Source organism: Danio rerio, chromosome 6, assembly GCF_049306965.1.
Source record: "Danio rerio strain Tuebingen ecotype United States chromosome 6, GRCz12tu, whole genome shotgun sequence".
Taxonomy (NCBI): Eukaryota; Metazoa; Chordata; class Actinopteri; order Cypriniformes; family Danionidae; genus Danio; species Danio rerio.
This window is the reverse complement of record NC_133181.1, coordinates 15,289,374-15,308,825: the sequence shown is the minus strand read 5'-3', so window position 1 is coordinate 15,308,825 and position 19,452 is coordinate 15,289,374. Positions and strand designations below refer to the sequence as shown.

At 36.0% G+C, this 19,452-nt stretch overlaps 1 long non-coding RNA gene across 1 annotated transcript; it reads left to right on the top strand.

The window, feature by feature from the left end:
* Positions 1–12,469: 12,469 nt before the first annotated feature.
* LOC137495836 (uncharacterized) lies at positions 12,470–18,655 on the top strand. The gene is made up of 3 exons (XR_011015834.2): positions 12,470–12,574; positions 13,046–13,169; positions 18,387–18,655. It is a non-coding gene; the product is annotated as an uncharacterized lncRNA (long non-coding RNA).
* Positions 18,656–19,452: the final 797 nt, after the last annotated feature.

The window sequence follows — 19,452 nt, the reverse complement described above, 5'->3', positions numbered from 1 at the left end:
CCAATCCTGGAGCACCTTGACCTTCTTTGCTTTCAGGAACTTTAATGTAGAGGCTGAAGTATGAGAAAGAGAGCTCCTGCTGAAGAATTTGCCCTCTCCTGTGGTTTGCGATGTAATGGGCAGCACAAATGTCTTGATACATCAGGCTGTTGATGTTACTATCAACTTTGCAGATCTCTCACACACCTCCATACTAAATGTAACCCCAAACCATGATTTTTTTTTCCTTCACCAAACTTGACTGATTTCTATGTGAATCTTGGGTCCATGCAGGTTCCAATAGGTCTTCTGCAGTATTTGTGATGATTCGGATGCAGTTCAACAGATGATTCATCAGAATAAAACTACCTTGTGCCACTTTTCAAAATGATCAGCCAAAAGTCAAGTTATTATTTGCTGCTCTTACAACTGGGATATATGACAAGACTTTTATCTGGTAGTGTATATGTAACTATATATATATTTAACTTTTGTTTATTTGTAATAGACTATTTTTAAAAAAAAACAAGATTACTGGAAAACATTAAGAAAATACAATTCTATAATATAAAATAATTCAATTAAATAAATGTTTAATTCAAAATGTCAAGTATTTAATAAGGTTCTCTATTCAAGCATTACATTCTATAAATGAGACCTCCCTTCATATTTTTTAACAACTTTTCATTTAATGCTCCTCGGAAACATCTAAAACAAGTTTATTCAATAATTAAAACCATTCTATGAGTATTGAAGTCATTTTTAAATTTAATTTCCAGACGAAGACCTAGGGCCCTATCATACACCTGGCGCAGTGTGGCGCAAGGCGTGGCGCAATAGTCTTTTGGTAGTGTCAGCTTGGCACAACAGTCGTTTTGAGGCGTTGCGCTACGCCGTTTAAATAGCAAATGCATTAGCGCTCATTTGTGCGCCCATAGGCGTTCTGGTCTAAAAAGGAAGGCGTTCTGAGGCGCACTGCTGGCGCGTTGCTTATTTGAGAAACTATAATAGATTTTTCATTAGACCAAAACTAACCCGGTCTAAACTCCGGCGCAGAGTTGTGCCTCGCTTACGCACTGCTTAATACGCACAAGAGAGCAATAGGCAAATATCTTTACATATGAAAAAATTTAAATATTAAGGATATATATAGGATATAATAAGAATAGAAATATAATATAAATATAAAGGATTAAAATATTACAAAACATATTATTTTCTAGCCTACATAAATATGAAAAACCACTGCTTTTATGTCTTCTTCATCTCGGGAGGCTTTTTCAGTTCATTCATAACAATTTACTTTTGTATAATGTTATTATTATTAGCAGTATTATTTATTATATCCATATTTATATGTGTTTTATTAAAAACAAGCTTAGATTTGCCCACCTGTCAGGTTTTAGACCATATGGGGCACAGCATGTGTTTTAGGATATAACTCAGGTTTTTGAGCACATTTTGTTATTATTATTCATTTATTCGTTTGCTGGAAATTAGAACAGAATTTAGAAATAGTTTTGAAACGAATATTTGCGCTTAACAAACAAAAGTATTGATTTATAGACTAATTGATGTCTGTGCGTAAAGGTTTACCTATCCAAGAGTGAATGTGAAAGTAGATCCATTATCTCTCATTCTCACGCAGTAGATGCTCTGTTTAACAGTTTTCTGTTAAAAAACTGTTAACAGTTTGCTTTTGAAATGCTCATCTTTTCCACTTAGACTTACTTTGCATCCTGTAAATAGCGAATGCGCTCTTGGCGCGACGCAGCTGGGTCTTAAAGGGAATGGGAGATGAGACTCTAATTGGTTTATTTTCAAAACACACCTATAACTCATTAAGAAAATAAACTCAACCCTTTTAGACCATGCGCTCCGTCCTTAAATTAGCAAAAACGCGTCCTGACACGCCCTGAAAATCTCAAAATATAAGCAGAGATATGGGCAGACTTCAATTTGAATGTATCAAAGGCTCAACAAATAACAGCAAATAATAAAACCCCCAAAACAAAGACAGCACAATATGACGCTCTACATATGCAAATATTATCTCTTCTGAAAACAGTAGCGGGCAGGATTAGAGCGAGGAGGCTCTGCCAGGCTCAGTGCCAAAGATGGACAGGGGTTTGTTCAACACCTCAGTGTGTGTGACATGTCTAACAGCGGCATGCTGATCTCTCCGATCCTCATTAACCTGCCGCAGAGCAGAGAGGGGAAGCACGGGGCACAGGGGCGCACAGCAATCACAGAACTCATTATGGACCCTAAAAGAGCTGGCCAGCGCCACTGAGAAAAAGAGAGAGAGAAAGGCAGAGAATAGCCGAAGGAATGAGAGTGCTGCCTGGGCATCACTGGAAAATTAAAGAAGAAGAGTTCTCGGTAAATGAGATATAAGAGGGATTCGCACAATGCAGAAGACATGCCGATTGCGGCGGCCCAAAATTTGATTCAAATCAACTGTCTGTTTTCCTCCCTCATAATATAAAAGCAGCCATCCAATGCCCTCTCTCGGGACAAACATGTCAGGCCTCGGGCCCTTTGAGCAAAAGCCCAGACAAAGCATCATCTCAGAGTATGACCTCCGGAGGGCCGCCTCATAAACAGGCAGTGCTCAAAGGAAGGAGCGTAATTGTGGAGGGGACAGTGGTCCAACACCGGGTCCCCCTGGTTGAGAGGTCTTGAATCGAGAAACAGTCATTTTCTCTTGTTGGCGAGCATGTGTAGGAGGTAATTGTGCCCCCTGGGTGTGTCCTCTAGATGAGCAAAGTGATCCAAAAAAAACGTGAGCCATGTATACAAGCTGGTTCTGAATAAATTGTGAGCGCAGTTTCAATATAATTGTCAGAATAAATATAAAAATATATATTTACAAAGATTTCTGTTGGATGTTTTAAAAGATTATTTACTACAAACATTCATGTTTTAATTGAGTGTTACTTGCCATTAATTTGTAATAGTTTGTGAAATTTACTAGCTATTGTTTCTAAATCAAATAGGTTGCTTTCATATGATGTCATTGATGACGCGCCAGACTCAGATGAAGGGCAGGAAGTGATTCTTTTAGATAGAAATTGCGGTCCCACTTTATATTAAGTGTCCTTAACTACAATGTACTTACATCAGAAAAATAAATACAATGTACTTACTGTGTTTATAATGTATTTGAGAACACTTGTGGTGCTCTTGAGTTGGGATAGAGGTTGGGTTAGGGACAGGTTTGATGGCATGGGTAGGTTTTAGGGTGGGTTAAGGTGTAAGGGGTGGTCAACAGTGTATTTACAAATGTAACTGCAAAAGTTAATTACAGATGTAATTACATACATGTATTTAATCAAGCATACGTACACAGTAAATACATGTATTTACACAATAAGTACATTGTAACAAACTATTAACTCCTATGTAAGTACATGTTAGTTAAGGCCACTTAATATAAAGTGGGACTGAAATCGCAATCAGAGCGTCAACACGTTTCTGTTTTATGTTGTTTATAATTGTGTAAAATAAGAAACGCTGAAGAGCTTTAATGAACTTCCAAAAGTTTTTGGTCATAAAGGGGGGAAAGTTCAAGAAATTGGCTGAACAATGGAAGAAAAGGCGGCATGTAATCAACATTTATTCAATAAATCCATGTGTACAAACTTTTTTGGAATGTGATAATTCGTTTGACAGCACTAATAAAGAATATATACAGGCCTAGCTACTGTATGTGTATGGTAATGTGTTATATAAAAATCAGATACAAACATCACCACACTTTTACTAAATCCAGGAGAATATAAATAACAAACTGCCATATAATCGCAGGAGTGAAATCTACTTACTTTACTGGTGTTTGGTCGAATAAACAAACAAATAAAACTAGACTGTTAGTATTGTGGAGCACTTTTCCGCTATAAATAATAATGTAGATGCATTCAAGCTTTTGTATGCTTTCATCTGTTATTTTGTGATGACTGGAAGATATCCGCATGGGGGGAAAACTAAAGGTAATTTATAATAAACAAATCTTTGAACCACATAGTAAAGTTTATAATGTGTAGAACTCTTAAGAATGCTACAGAATACTGTAGCATAGTAAACTGATAAACTGTAATAAACACTGTAACATTAGTGTAAACTCTGCTGCGTTGTGAAAGTGTATAATTATAGCGTACAAAACTGAAGCATATTGAAAAATTTGTTTATTACTACCGTTTTGTCATACCACAGCAAAACTTTAATTACTACGACAGATTAGTAACAGTTTAATTATCTATAGTATGCTTCCAAACACTATAGTACCTATTTTTTTATGTAACGTGATAGCTTATACAGTATTTTCCGCCTCGATGACAGGCAAATATATTTAAGTTCAGAAGGAAACTCCTCCCTCTTCATAATATAATGATCACGCCGAACATATGTGGTTATTTTGTATTTATATCTCCTTTGAAATATGGACTTTCCTCTATGTCTTTTATTTTACTTCTTGCCCTCCATCTGAATTTTGCGTGTCACCAGAACCAAGTGATTGAAAACAACCTATATACGAATATTACTCCATTCATTAATTTTCCTTCGACTTAGTCTCTTATTTATCAGGAGTCGCCACAGCGGAATGAAACCACCAACTATTCCAGCATATGTTTTACGCAGCGGATGCCCTTTCGGACTCAACTCAGTACTGGGAAACACCCATACACACTCGCATTCACACACACACTCATACAATTTTGTTTTACCCATTTCACTTATACTGCATGTCCTTGGACTTTGGGGGAAACCGGAGCACCCGGAGGAAACCAACGCGAACATGAGGAGAACATGCAAACTCCACACAGAAATGCCAACTGGCCCAGCTGGAACTTAACTTATCTATCTTCTTTTTGTGAGGCAGCAGTGCTAACCACTGAGCCACCGTGCCAACCTATATTACTCCTGATATATTTCAAGCTTTTTAATTTCAACTTTGTTTGTTTACCCTAAACTGAAACGAAATACAAAAATATATAATTTACAATAAACTGAATCTATAATTAATGTACATTAATTGAAAATGTGATCAAAGGCAATGTGACAACGGGTAACTCATTGACAGATTGTTCACTCATTCAAATGAGAAACAAAATAGCTTTTTGTAAGAAAGAAGAAGCCCTCACTTGTGAGAAATGCTTCCGTTCTTTGAATAACTGTAAACGCAAGAGTCGTCAATACCATTGATCAATTCGAACAATCTCTCTTCTTCCCATCTCTTCATACCCTCCAACCATACCTTAGATCGAGCCTCTATCTCAAACTCTATTATTTCTTTAACTCTATTATTTCAAGAGATAAATTTGTGACTATATTATTTCGAAGTGTGGTAGGTGATTTAAAGGTTCAAGACACCATGGAGTACTTTTTAAAAAGAAGATTTGTACAAATTTGTGTGTCTTGAGCATCCGTTAAGACAACAGTAACACCTGTCAGCTTTAATTGTGGGGAAAACTGCATAATTTTGAGCTTTTGTCAGCTAATTTAATCTTCCGGGTTTAAAATAATTTTTGGGGCAGGATCAAAATTAGTAACGTTTCTGCTAGTGGAGTGATGACGCGTCAGTTTCTCATTAAAATTCATAGCAGAGTTTTCTTATCCAATGAAAATACCTATCTTAATTATTCATGAAAGTATGTGCTTTCTGAAGGCAAGGCAGACTCCCAAACTGTGAGACCCAATGACTGGGTGAGACAGCGTATGTGGATGGTCGTATGTATTTGTCTCCATGATCCACAGAGTTTTTTGTTGCATGTTTTCCCCTCGATTCTGTCAGAGCCGATACAGCAAAGCTGTTGGTTAGCAGCAAGCATTTTTGAAGAGAGAGCTGTATGAGAATTGTAGAATGGCAAACTTTGTCTTTTATCAGTTGAGTTTGTTACCATTCAGACACATCGCCTATATCCGTGTTGCTGTGTTCACACGTTTAAAATCCTCTAGATTACCGGCAGGGTTAATGGTTGAAATAGACAGGGCAAGAGGCCTGCTGAACTGCTATCCACTGTGTCTGCATTCAGACCCGTGGACTGAGGAGGAGAGAAGTCCTCCTCATTTATAGTGTTTATATAAACATGATTATCTTTATAATGATATAACAAATTGTGGTTGTGTATATAAAAATTACGAATAACTTGTTTAGCAGGGCATTAAATTACTTACTGTTTATTTCTTTGCATTTTAACTTTGGAAACTATAAAATCATACGTCTCCTCATGGTTTGTGTCTCATTTTGTGAGTCAACTAACAACAGTTGTTTGCTCCCCTCCTTTTTTACTGCTCTGTCGGCCACGCTCACTCCTCCGTCTTCTCTACGCCCATCTCAAAGCATTTTTTGGTAGACTTGAACAAAAAGGGGAGTTTCATGGCCCTTTAAGGCAGTAAAAGGCCATATAAAGGCCATCAGTGATCCATTCAAAGTCTCTGACTGGTCTTCAGTCTTCTTCCCATCTCTTTATACCCTCCCACCATACCAGAGATCAAGGCTGCATTCCACTTTTTTTATTCCCTTCCCTTGATAGCTTCTCTCTGTCTCATTGACTCTGATGCATAGCATTGATTATCCTGCACATGCGACATATGGGAATACCCTAAGCCCTTGATCACTTGATCTGCTGAGGATGTGCCATTTTAAATGTCTACATGCTTGCTTTGACTATTTTAAATGGGGTAAAATAAGTATTGAAGATGTCAACATTTTTCCCTGAAAAAAATTTCACCAGATGTCAGTAACAACCAAAGTAATCCATAAATACAAAGAAAACAAAACTAATTAGTTTAGAAAAATGAAGTTATGTGCAATGAAATAAAATGAATATTTCAAATAAAAAATGTATTGAATGCATGAAGAAGGGTGGGTGTAAAAAGCCATGGAAGGCCCAGACAGCAGCTGAAATATCTCAGTAGAAAGCAACCCTGCCCCTCATCAGTGTAAAAAATTATAAGCTGCTACAGTTCCAACACATTTCCAGATGATGAAGATGAAACCAGCTTGGACATTTCAGCAAGTCAGTGATCTCAAATATAGCCAACCAAACTGCTAGGAAAGCTCAGCCAATCATCTGACTTGATAGAAAATAAAAAATAAAAATAGAAAGATGAGACCACAACTGTCCAAATATGAAAACTGAAAATGATAACTAAGCAATGCGTGTGATTCTTTAACAAAAAGCTTTTCATTCAAAGTATTAAATACATTTCAGTAATTTCTCCTAGTGGTATTCCTTTGTTATCAATGGTCATTCATTCATTCATTTTCGGCTTAGCCCCCTTATTAATCTGGGGTCGCCACAGCGGAATGAACCGGTAACTTATCCAGCATTTGTTTTTATGCAGCGGATGTCCTTCCAGCTGCAACCCAACACTGGGAAACAACCATACACACTCAATTTAGCTTACCCAATTCACCTATACCACATGTCTTTGGACTTGTGGGGGAAACCGGAGCAACCGGAGGAAACCCACACAAACACGTGGAGAACATGCAGATTTCACACAGAAATGCCAACTGACCCAGCAGAAGCTCAAACCAGCAACCTTTTAGCTGTGAGGTGACAGCACAACCTACTGGCCACCACATCGCCCTGTTATGAATGGTATTTTTTTATAATTACTTATCTGTGGTGACAAAGTACCACACGTCTGGCAGCAGAGTATATTTAAATCCATTAATGCACAGCTAGCCTGGATTATCCAGCTTATACCATTTATATACAATAATGACAATTGCCAGAATTGACAAGTTAACTGTTTATGATGTTTGCAGCACATCAGTTATTTTCATCTGTTATGACAAGCTGCACCAGATTTTCACTTCGAACTGGACACAGATATGAAGTGCTCGAGAATCACGTTTGATTGAATTAATTACAGATTTATTTGATTTAATTATCTATGTCTCTCAACAAATGAAGATGCAGTGTGTTTAGCTGCAGACCCGTGAAATGCCCTAAATTTACGGACCCAATGCAGACACGAACCCGGCAAAATAACCCGGGCAGACACAGCCCCAACTGCACCTAATCATTACATATTGACAGCAAATTACTTTAAACATTATATCACTTTATTCATTATATAGTCACTTTATTATTCAGGGGTCACCACAGCAGAATGCACTGCCAACTTATCAAGCATATCTTTTACACAGCGGATGCTCTTCCAGCTGCAACCCATCACTGGGAAACACCCATTCACTCTCATTCACACACACACACTATGGACAATTTAGCTTACCCAATTCACCTATACCTACACCTACACCTAGAGGAAACCCACACCAACACGGGGAGAAAATGCAAACTCCACACAGAAATGCAACCTTCTTGCTGTGAGGCGACAGCGATAACCACTGCGCCAACACACCAAATGCACTTTTCAGTTCTGAAAACCCGAGGCACACTGCACTGCTTTTTTGTTCAATTTGTAAAAGAGCAGTGCGCTGCATTTTTTATGTTGCTAGGCAACCACTGTATCAATGGTACTGGTGCTGAGCACATGATATTGGGTGCTTTTTTGCATAGAGTTGACTTTAACTATTATTTTAACTGCAGGCGTCAAAAACACGAGGTGTAACAGGTGGATTAAGGCAGTAAACGGCCGCATAAACAAGTAGTGCGCAGAATACTCCCTGCAAGTGGAAAACTATATATTTAAAGAGCACCTATTATGTAACAGCTCTAAGTGAGGCGAAATATCCAGCTGATGTTTAAATTTGAAAGTGCACCATGTTTAAAACTATTGATTCATCTATAAAAGAGTCGACTCATAGTGGTTTGAATGAATCTTCACTTTGACAAGTCTTTAGCCGTGTCTGCATTATGCCGCAAACACTGTAGAAAAAAAAAGAAGATACCGGTTGAATTAAATCGTGTAGACTCTGTCCTCTGAAGTGTGGGAGAAAGTTTTATTTTCACTACCTTAAGATGAGGCTGTGAAGAGTCAGTGGTTAAAGTTTGTTTTTGCAAAAATACCTCCGTATTATAGCCCCAGACATGTGCTGTGTTCCTGTCATTTTTCTGATGAGTGCTTCAGCAATCTACACATTTACAACAGGGGATTCGTCAGCCGATTATTAAAGGAAGGATTAGAAAAGACTATTGATCTATAGGACTTTGTCAGAGCTTGATAGAAACTTTACAGTACACAGTTCATGGCCACTGTCAGCTGTGCGGAGGTCAGGTTTCCAAATAGTTCACCTTTTGCCACTGTGTGGATTAATACTGAATGTGTGTCACTGTTTTTACTTATGGTTAAGAGTAGAGTAATATGCTGGTGTTAAACTGCACTGCTTAAATGCACTCCAGCACTCGGCTCGCACATATACACTGCACTCTGACTACTTCAAAACTGTTTATAAGCCGGGGTGGGCATTTTTCTCTCTCTCGCGCTGAATGCAGTCGACCAATCACAACAGACTGGGTCATCGGAAGAATCAGAGCAGATTAGCATCGTGCTAAAGAGGGGTTTGGGAATAAATTAATCTCTGAACGAATCATATGGGAGTCGTTGGGATAATTAGGTAAAAATAAATGCATCTTATAAGACAATGAAAAGTGTTTTTTGACCTTGTATACATATCAACCTGTTGTTGGACTACCCAAAAACCAAAATATAACCTATTTTAATGCATAATAGGGGCTCTTTAAAAAAAAAGGCACCTCTCATCACAAAAAAAGTGCTCTGTTATTAAATGAAACTGAGCTCTCCTTCTTGTGGATCAGGACATCTCAGTGTATGTTTTTTTAACCATTGTATTTTCTGTTTACATCTCTTCCTAACTGTACAAGTTTCAAGTGACAAAGCACATGCAAAGTGCTGCCGAGTGACTACTGGTAAATGGGGTGTTGATCAACTCGGGTATCAGACACAATATATTATATAATATATTGAAACCTGACCTGGACCTGGCTGAGATGTGGCATTTGAAATATAGACCCAAACATGCATGGCTCTGGTACATTTCTGCCTTGGATCTCATTTTCAAATAACATACATCTCTAGGTCATTCCATGCAGCACATTTACAGGTCTCTTCAGGTTCAGGTATAAAATTTTGCACCATGAAAACTTCTAATATGAAGTCTTAACAGTATAAACAGTGCATTAATATAGAAATCATTAATTATTTCCGTTTTATTTATCCGATGTCGGATGGATCTTTTATTTTTAAAAATAACGCATAATCTCACTTAAATCTCAGTTAACTAAGGGCCCAAATTCAACCTACAATCAGCAAAATGAGTAAGAAACAGACGTCCTTGGAAAGTTTCTTTGCTAAAGGAAAATAGCCCAGTGAAGCACCAGGGAACTGCCAAGCAAGAGATCCGCAACCCATTTGTCAACAAATCAGGTGAATGCACCATGGCTGTGCAAGAAGACCAACTAATGGAGATTGCAAATGACAGTGGCCTTTTAGGGTGTGTCTTTTCTAGAGTTTGCACAAGTTTGTTGTTTCCAATGGAGGTACGCGTGTATGCACAAGCGGCATGACTCGATTGCGCCTTCCAGACCGGACGCACCCAGTTGAATGAATCCTGCGTGCGCACCGCAAGTCACGTGACAAGAAATGACAGATTGGCTTCAGCTTGAATGGATACACATTTCGGTAGAATAATTAATCCAGATAAAAACAGAACACCAAAACACTGCAGTGCCACCACAACACTGCATTGTCAGCTTGTCATCCTCTGAGAAAATGGTTGATGGTCGCCTAGCAACCTACAACCTATGAAACAAGTGTTGACTGATGTGTTGCCCTAACCTAACTTAACTTAAACCAAGGCTAACATATATATATATATATATATATATATATATATATATATATATATATATATATATATATATATAGAGAGAGAGAGAGAGAGAGAGAGAGAGAGAGAGAGAGAGAGAGAGAGAGAGAGAGAGAAAGAGAGAGGTGAAATCTGATCCGGCACCTCATTTTACTGATCCCCCTGCTCACCTGTCCTCCTCCCCTGTCCACTTTTACTTTGTGCCGCAACTCCCCAAAACCTCTTCACTTTTGTCCACAACAACCCACCCCTGCCCCTGATCTTAACTTACGTCCGCGACACTCCTCCGCTATCCAATGGCCCGCTATAACCCACTTCACTTTCATGCGCGACACCTCTACATCCTCAGGTAGTATGCCGCATCCGTTACCCCGATCTGTTCTGGGACCTTACAAATCACAAATTAAGCACTGATGTTAACATATTTACTGACAAACAGGAATTTCGAAGTAGCTACCTGGATGAGCCTGTGACATTTAGCAGCTGTTACCTTAGAATAACATTCCTTGGAACGTCATGACCGACCGATCAGAAACAAAGATTCTGGACAAACATGTAATAGTCCCATATATATATATATATATATATATATATATATATATATATATATATATATATATATATATATATATATATATATATATATTAGTGCTGTCAATGGATTAAAAAAAATTAACTAATTAATCGCAACTTTTTTTGAAAACTAATCGCGATTAATTATGATTAATTACATGTAAAAGACTGAAATTTGTAATTTTGCACATTCAAATGTAAAATTAATGTAAACGCAAGACAAAATCTATTTAAATTCTATTTAAATTAAATATAATTGTTTATTAGAATTTTTGTTTAACTTGTAACACAGATTTCTTCTTATGAACAACATACCCACAATAAACCATCGAGATCCTGGCTTGACAGCCATATTTCTTGCAGAAATTAAAACAATCAATGCCAATAAAGAATAAAAAGTATTTCCAAGTTGGATTTTAAGTGGACTGCAAAAAAATGACAAAATACAGGCATTGCATATATATATATATATATATATATATATATATATATATATATATATATATATATATATATATATATATATATGTGTGTGTGTGTGTGTGTGTGTGTGTGTGTGTGTGTGTGTGTGTGTGTGTGTGTGTGCGTGTGAGAAACTCATAATTCCATTTTTAGCTGTAATTTTTGACATGCCAGGTTCTTAAGTTTGAGAGAAGGCACAGATTATATTTCACAATGACAAAATCTCTTAGTCCCTGAGTTAAGCCTACTTTTACAATCTTTTTTTCACCAAAATAGTAAGAATCTTTGGTGCGAAAACAAATAATACAATTAATAAATGTGTTTAAAACATCATTTTAAACTCACATTGGGCTTTGTATTGATAGACTTACAAAGAGGTCTTTGTGCTTACCTTGCAGTAAACTTTGACACATAGTTTTGTATAGGTTGTTTTATTTATTTAATTGGAAGCCTGTAAGAGTTTACAGTCTCAGTTCGCGTCTCATCACCTCTTTTAACCGCATCTGCAAGAGAAGCTGTGAAGAGATTAAAATGCTTCACCGGCTGTCGTTAAAGCTCCTGAGGTAATTGTTTTAGACACTTCTATCTCTCTGGGACAAAGACCCTCAGTGATGAGGGGGACGAACAACTGCGCGAGCCCGTGCGGGTGACAGTCGAGCAGCGGGAAAATATCGCGCGGGGGGTTTGTGGGCAAGCACCGGTAATGAATCTGCCAACAGACGCCGCGGAAGAAAGAAAAAAATTGAATCTGAGGTGATATGACCGAATCTGACTCCCGCTTATTCATTAAAACCTACCTTAAAACATCAATTCGTGGCGGTGGTTTGACGAGGGTCGCCACTGACAGAGATGTTTAAGTTGGTCGCGGCGGCGGAAGCGGATGTGACAGGTTCAGGTGTAATTATACAGCGCCGAGCTCGCGACTCAGATTAACAGTCGCGTCAAACATTAAAGACAGATCTGCACTGATGAAGTCAAATTCCAGCATCTCTCAGGGCTCTGTTTGCCTTTTCCAATTATAAAGGTGTGACAATAGACCGAACGGATGTATTGTAATTCTTTCATGCAAGAGTGCCTGTAGAGGAAAACGAGGAACTTTGAGGTTTAGATCAAAATGTGCCAATTTGATTCATGTTTATTTCAAATGTACAGTTATTATCGGAGCTCCCGTGTCTTATTCATAAAACAGTGATTTATTTTTCAATCTCAGCACTGTTGTTTCAGCTATCTGGGATCAGCTTTTGGATGAGTCCCGCAGTTCCCTGGGGTGAGCGCTTCTTCCACGTGAGGAGATCATTAAGATCTGAAGCAACACTGCTCTCTAGTGGGGACATTTTAGAAAACACAGGTATTCTTTAACCATTATCACTGTAAAGTGCTTTAGATGTCCATCAAGATTGAATCTGTCCTATATGAACATGATTTGAAATAATGACATTCTGTTGTTTTAATATAATAGGTTAAACCTTTACACAAATGCAGGTAGAATTGTACGTGATTTTATTTATGTTTTTGTCAATGTTTGCCATATTCTTTCATTAAATGGATTTGATTTTGTCATGTCACTGGTCAGCCAACTTCAGCGAGTCTAAAAAGTGGGTAAATTAGATTAAATTAAAAAGATTTTTTCAAAATATTCTTATTGTCTTTAACAAGTTATTTGATAAAATAAGTCATGTTGAAAACTTTTATTTTGTTCTCATAATATTATTAATCATTTTGCATGTGTCCTTGAAACTGCTGTCCACCCTGTCATGATGTGGTAAATGCCCCTTTAAGAAACCCTCTGATGTACTCATTGGGATCCCCATGCCCACTTTGCCTTTCTTGAGAGGAGGTTAATACATCTGCTGTGCACACAGTAATCTACACTTATGTTTCCTATTTTTCCTCATATTGTGTTTGAAGCTGAATGTTATTAAGCTTAACCCATTCCTTACACATCCTTTTTGAAATAAAAACCTATAAATAAAATATTTAGTCAAACTTTCAAATAATAACTGGCCCTTATTGGTTAATTAAGAAATCACACAAGATGTTGCTGCAAGATTGCTGAGGTTATAAATAATTTGTTTATTTTCATAAAAGTTGAACATGATGTGGAAAACAAGACAATGGACATTGGCATGTATTTTTTCAAACAGTCAATGAGCTGCATTATATGGATTTTAAAAGGATATCCAATGTTGTAACATAAAAACATTAACTAATTAACTATAAAATATTAAATAAATAAAAATATAAAGTGTCAAAAACCATGCATATGTCGACCCTGTCAAGGAAGGAATTGTGACAGGGTGGACAATAACAGGGAGGACATTTTGGGCTAAAGATAGCATTTATTTAACACATGTACTGGTGGCAGGTAAAGTGTTTCCCTATTTAAGCTCTTTGTATACAGCTACATTTTGATTTCTGATTTTTTAAATATTAATTAATATTCCACTATGACAGGGTGGACATGTTACTACAGCAGTTTGTATTGTAGTTTTGCAGAATTCCTAAAAAAAAAAACGATATTCTAGTCCAACCATTCCTCTACAATCTTATACCAAAAATGTAAATAAGGGCAGTATTAATAGCTAAAAATGTGAGAGAGCATTGCTGTTATGTGATTGTATTGTATTGCAATACAGTGTTGATGTTAAATCAAAAGTAATTCACAAATACTTGATAATGAGATGGTTTAATGATCATAATTCTCTATGGTTACAACTGAATTAGTTACAAAATTACTGTATAAAATTATAAAATATGAAACAATAAAAACATATGATATTAATTGTGCCCAGCTTAAATGTAAAAATAAAGTTACCTGACAGAGAGAGAGACAGGGGAGGGAGAGAGAGAGAGACAAAGAGAAAAAGGGAAGCCTCAAAGAAAGCCTGAGAGCAGTAGAGCCAGAGATGATAGCCTCCAGAGCAGGAGCGGAACAGAGCAGGAGAGAAGCAGAGCAGGAAAAGAGGCAGAGCAAAGTTTACCAACTATTTTGTATCTTTCTTGACCGTGTGACCAAAGCCCAACTACTGAGACATTAAAACTGACCAATAAACATATGACCTCACCGTAAAACCCCCAAAGTCCCAGTCCCTGTAGTATCTGCCTTTAGAGTCATTGGAACCTCTTTGGTGAAAAAAAGACATGTTTTGCCATATAAACAAATGCATATGATAATTTGGAGTTTTACGATTGCATATTTTATTGAGAAATAAATGTTTTGCCCATTATTTCATTAATATAACAAGCTTTTTTACATAATCTATAGTTGGGTTGGTAAAGGGACACATTATCTTCTGAAAATATATATTTTATAATCACACCTAAATAAAAATATACTTATACTTTGAATTTGTCCATGACAGGGTTGACACAATTTGAGGTTTGTTTACTGTTTTTCTGCTTGCAGAATATTTATAAAAAGTTTAGGAGCTTAACCAACATTAATTTCTTACAGCATGATATCTAATTAATACAACAACTACGTGGTTAAATAAAAATCTCAAACTTAATTTTTTTTTAACTCTAAAAAGGCACTTTATAGTGATCATGACCCCAAATTAAATGCGCACAGCTTTTGCAAATGCACCTGTAATCTACTTTTAAAAATCTTTTTTCTCTGCAAATCATTTATTCGATAAAATGTAGTAAAATAATTATTTTAATATGATATATGTGAGATATTTTTCCAGAAAAGTACATTATCTGTGCCTGAATTAAAAACATAAATACAGGGAATAAAACAAAAATTCATCACAAAAAAAAAAAAAACTTCTAAAATGGACTCTTGGTTATTTTTTGTGAGTTGTTCTGTAACAGAATAAGTCATTAAATTGGTTCTCAGATTAAAAAAAAAAATAATAATTAAAAACACTTTATAAATTTACAAACTCTGTCATTGTCCTTGTCCTCTGCCCAATTGAACCTACAGCTTTAATAGTTTTGTTATGGTAAAAACTGTTATTTAGAGAGAAAAAAATCAAGAAATAGCAAGTTTAAGTTGTTATCATTCACATCAATTGATTTAAAACATGAGATTATAAATCAATTCTACAAATAAATATTACAAATAAATGACACAAATAAATTTACAATTGTCCCAATGTTTGTCAGTTCTGTCACATTTGCATTAAATTTACCATAACATGAGTACAATACACCATTAAGCCTATGACTCGGAAGTGACATCATTTAAAGGTGGAGAAGCTGACAGTGATCAAGGATGCGTTCTATCATTAAATTGTATGATTGTATGCTTGTTTTGTTTTTGTTTTTTTGTTTTTTGAAGACGACAAGCTTAAAGGTCAGGCCCTGTCACATTTTTCATAAGTGAAAATGTACGTGTCTGGTAGAATGTCCCATGTATTCTATTTTAATATATAATTATTGGGATTTTTTTGAGTGGTAGTGGATCGTAGAGTTCACAAAATATATATTACTAAATATGTTTCAGATTTAAAAATTCATAATAACACAGACAAACATAAGCCCATCAACATATTAAATTGTGTTCTCATTTAACATATATTAAATGTTACATGATATATATAACATTTATATAACATTATATATTACATATCTTTAGTAGACATATACTTATATATTATATTTTTAAAATATAATAATATGCAATACTACTGTAATTTTGGTTTCAAAACTGCAGCATTGGTAAGCACAGAAGAGTTGTTTAATTAAATTTATGAAAAAAAATTGTCCTGTCACTTTCAAAACTTTTTTTTTAAAACATGAAAACGCTAAAGGATTAATAATGCTGTTTTTAGTTGTCTTATCACTGGAATAAATACAAATGTACACTAATAAAATAAGTAAATAAATAGACAGCAAAATAGTGAAATAGAATTTCCATTTTTATTTGTTTATTTTATTGTTGTGTGGCTTTGGTGAGCATAAGAGACTATGATTTAAAGATATTAAACATTGTAGTGCATTTTGTACATTTACAAAAATTACATTTACAAAACTACAATCATTTACAATCAAATTTACAAATAATTACACCAACATTCACTCCACATATGTAATATCACAATAAATTCACAGTTACAGATAACATAAGTTCTCATCAGTATAGTTACTACGCAAGTCACAATTTAAGGATTTTAATAATTTATAAAGGCTTAATTTAAAGTCTAAAGTTGACCAGAGAAAAAAATAGCAATATGTTGATCGTGTGTACATTAAAACATTAAAATAAACATTTTATAAAGTCTCAGTTTTTCTGTAGATCCCCTAGCATCCTCTTGTGGCCCCTTTGTGTATAACTTTTTGGTTTAATGACAAATCAATTGCACTTTTTTTACAGTATGGGAATTAATGTGTACTTTAAGTGTCTAGATTAACTACAAGGATTAAGGCTGGGCTTAGGGTAAATTTTATGTATAGCACCTAGTATATTATATGGTAGTAGGCTACATGCACATTTGAAACACAGTAAAATAATTTGCTACAAAACAATTATATTCATTAACCCTTTGATGCACAAGCTATAAAATAGATATAGAAAAAATAAACTTATGGGTCAATTTAGACCCATGTAGTGCATCAAAGGGTCAAAGATGCAGTAAAAAATATTTGAAAAAATGCTTTTGTCTTCAGTGCAAGCTAGGCCAAATTCCAAAACCAACTTCAGCCAATTAGTATCTGATAGTTATGGAGATATTGAGGAATAAGGTTGTGGGTTATGGCTTATGCGTCTGTTTTGGTGCATTCAAATGTCATAACATTGTTTGACATTGTTTCACTTGGTGAACCCATAATTGTACTTTGTTCATTTATACTTTAAAGTCCCCATGATATCAAAACCAATATGATTCTGTTAGTTGCTAGTTTTGTGGTGAACAATTCATCTGTACATATTATTAAGAAATAAAAATTGTTTGCCCTTCTAATCTGGCGACAAAGTGGCGAAGTGGGCAGCACGTTCGCCTCACAGCAAGAAAGGTCGCTGGGTGGCTGGTTCGAGCTGTTGGCGTTTCTGTGTGGAGTTTGCATGTTCTCCCTGCGTTCGCGTGGGTTTCCTCCAAGTGCTCCGATTTACCCCACAGTCCAAAGACATGCGGTACAGGTGAATTTGGTAGGTCAAATTGTCCGTAGTGTATGAGTATGAGTGTGTGTGGATGTTTCCCAGAGATGGATTGCGGCTCTAAGGGCATCCGCTGTGTAAAAACTTGCTGGATAAGTTGGTGGTTCATTCCGCTGTGGCAACCCCAGATTATTAAAGGGACTAAGCCAACAAGAAAATGAATGAATGCCCTACTAATCTTTCATTGAAATCTGAAAATGCATTTCCTGTTGTTTTTGTTTTGTTTTTTAGTTAAATTGTCAGATTACGTATGTCTTAAGAATTGGTGGGGCTAACAAATTTAGCCACACCGCTCCAACTGTCAGTTTTGACAACAAACAGAAATGGTGGTCTGTTGGGTTGTAATAACTCTCCCCAAACCCTTTACCTGATCTTTCCGAATGAAATGATTACTTTAAAACAGCTCACAGAAGAAAAACCAAACCACACCCACTGTTTTCCTCATTCAATATTCCGTTTCCCTAGGAACTATGCTGGCCCGGATTGGCTAATCGGGAGGACTGAGAGTATTCCCGATGGGCCGGTCCGTTTTTTTGGCCAAAAGGGCCGGAGTCCCTAGCTGCCTGCACTCTGAGCAGTCACACTTTCTTTATTCATTTATTTATTTGACTATAGCCTCAATCTTTTTATTCATTATTTTGTTGCGCCCTTCTTTTTATTTATTTTCTCGCAGCCCCAGTAGCAGAATGCAGCCGGCATGTTAATGATGTCCAATAAAGAAATCTATGAAGTCCGTTTCTTGACTTTTAATCTTCACTCAGAGATACATAAACAAATTAAAATAAACTAAACAAAACATAACCTCAAATTTCAACCATGACAGATGCGGTAAAGAAAACTGTGTGACTCCGCTGTCTTCTAAGGAACGCACTGCCGTCAGATTTGACAGACGCAGTTCTTAAAGATCCCGCACACAATTTTTAACAACGCCAAATGTACAGAACATTAATCTGAACAACACATACGAGTATTCTCAAGTGCAAACAATTCAAAACAAAAATATTAAAAACTGAAATACAAACATCAATTATGAAATCCAGCATATATTCAGATATTGCAGAAAAGGACATTGTGATGTTTTAAAGAATATAGTGTTGAAGATTTAACCTTTAATGTTCTCATATTTATGATAAATATTTGAAGTTTTAAAGTGGCTGTTTCCTTGAAAAAGACATGATGGTGTCAATAGAAAATTTAATTTTACATTTAATTTTTTTCTTTTATACATGTAGCTTACTTCATATTTGTACTTATTTGATATTTTTTCATTTACATGTTTGGATATTTATGAGCACTAATTCTTACAGAAAATAGATTCTGATACTGTTAAACATTACATTGTGTTAACTGTTCAAATAAATCTTCACTGTGAAGTACTGAATTGAAAATGACGTTATTTTAGAATAGTCAGTCGTAAACTGAAGTGGGCCAGTCTAAGGCTTGAAACTGAAGAGGAGTCCCACTTCGGCCTTGGAATTACATCACAATGCGAGGGGAAAAAAAAAAGGTTGCAGCTTTCACAGACACCAAA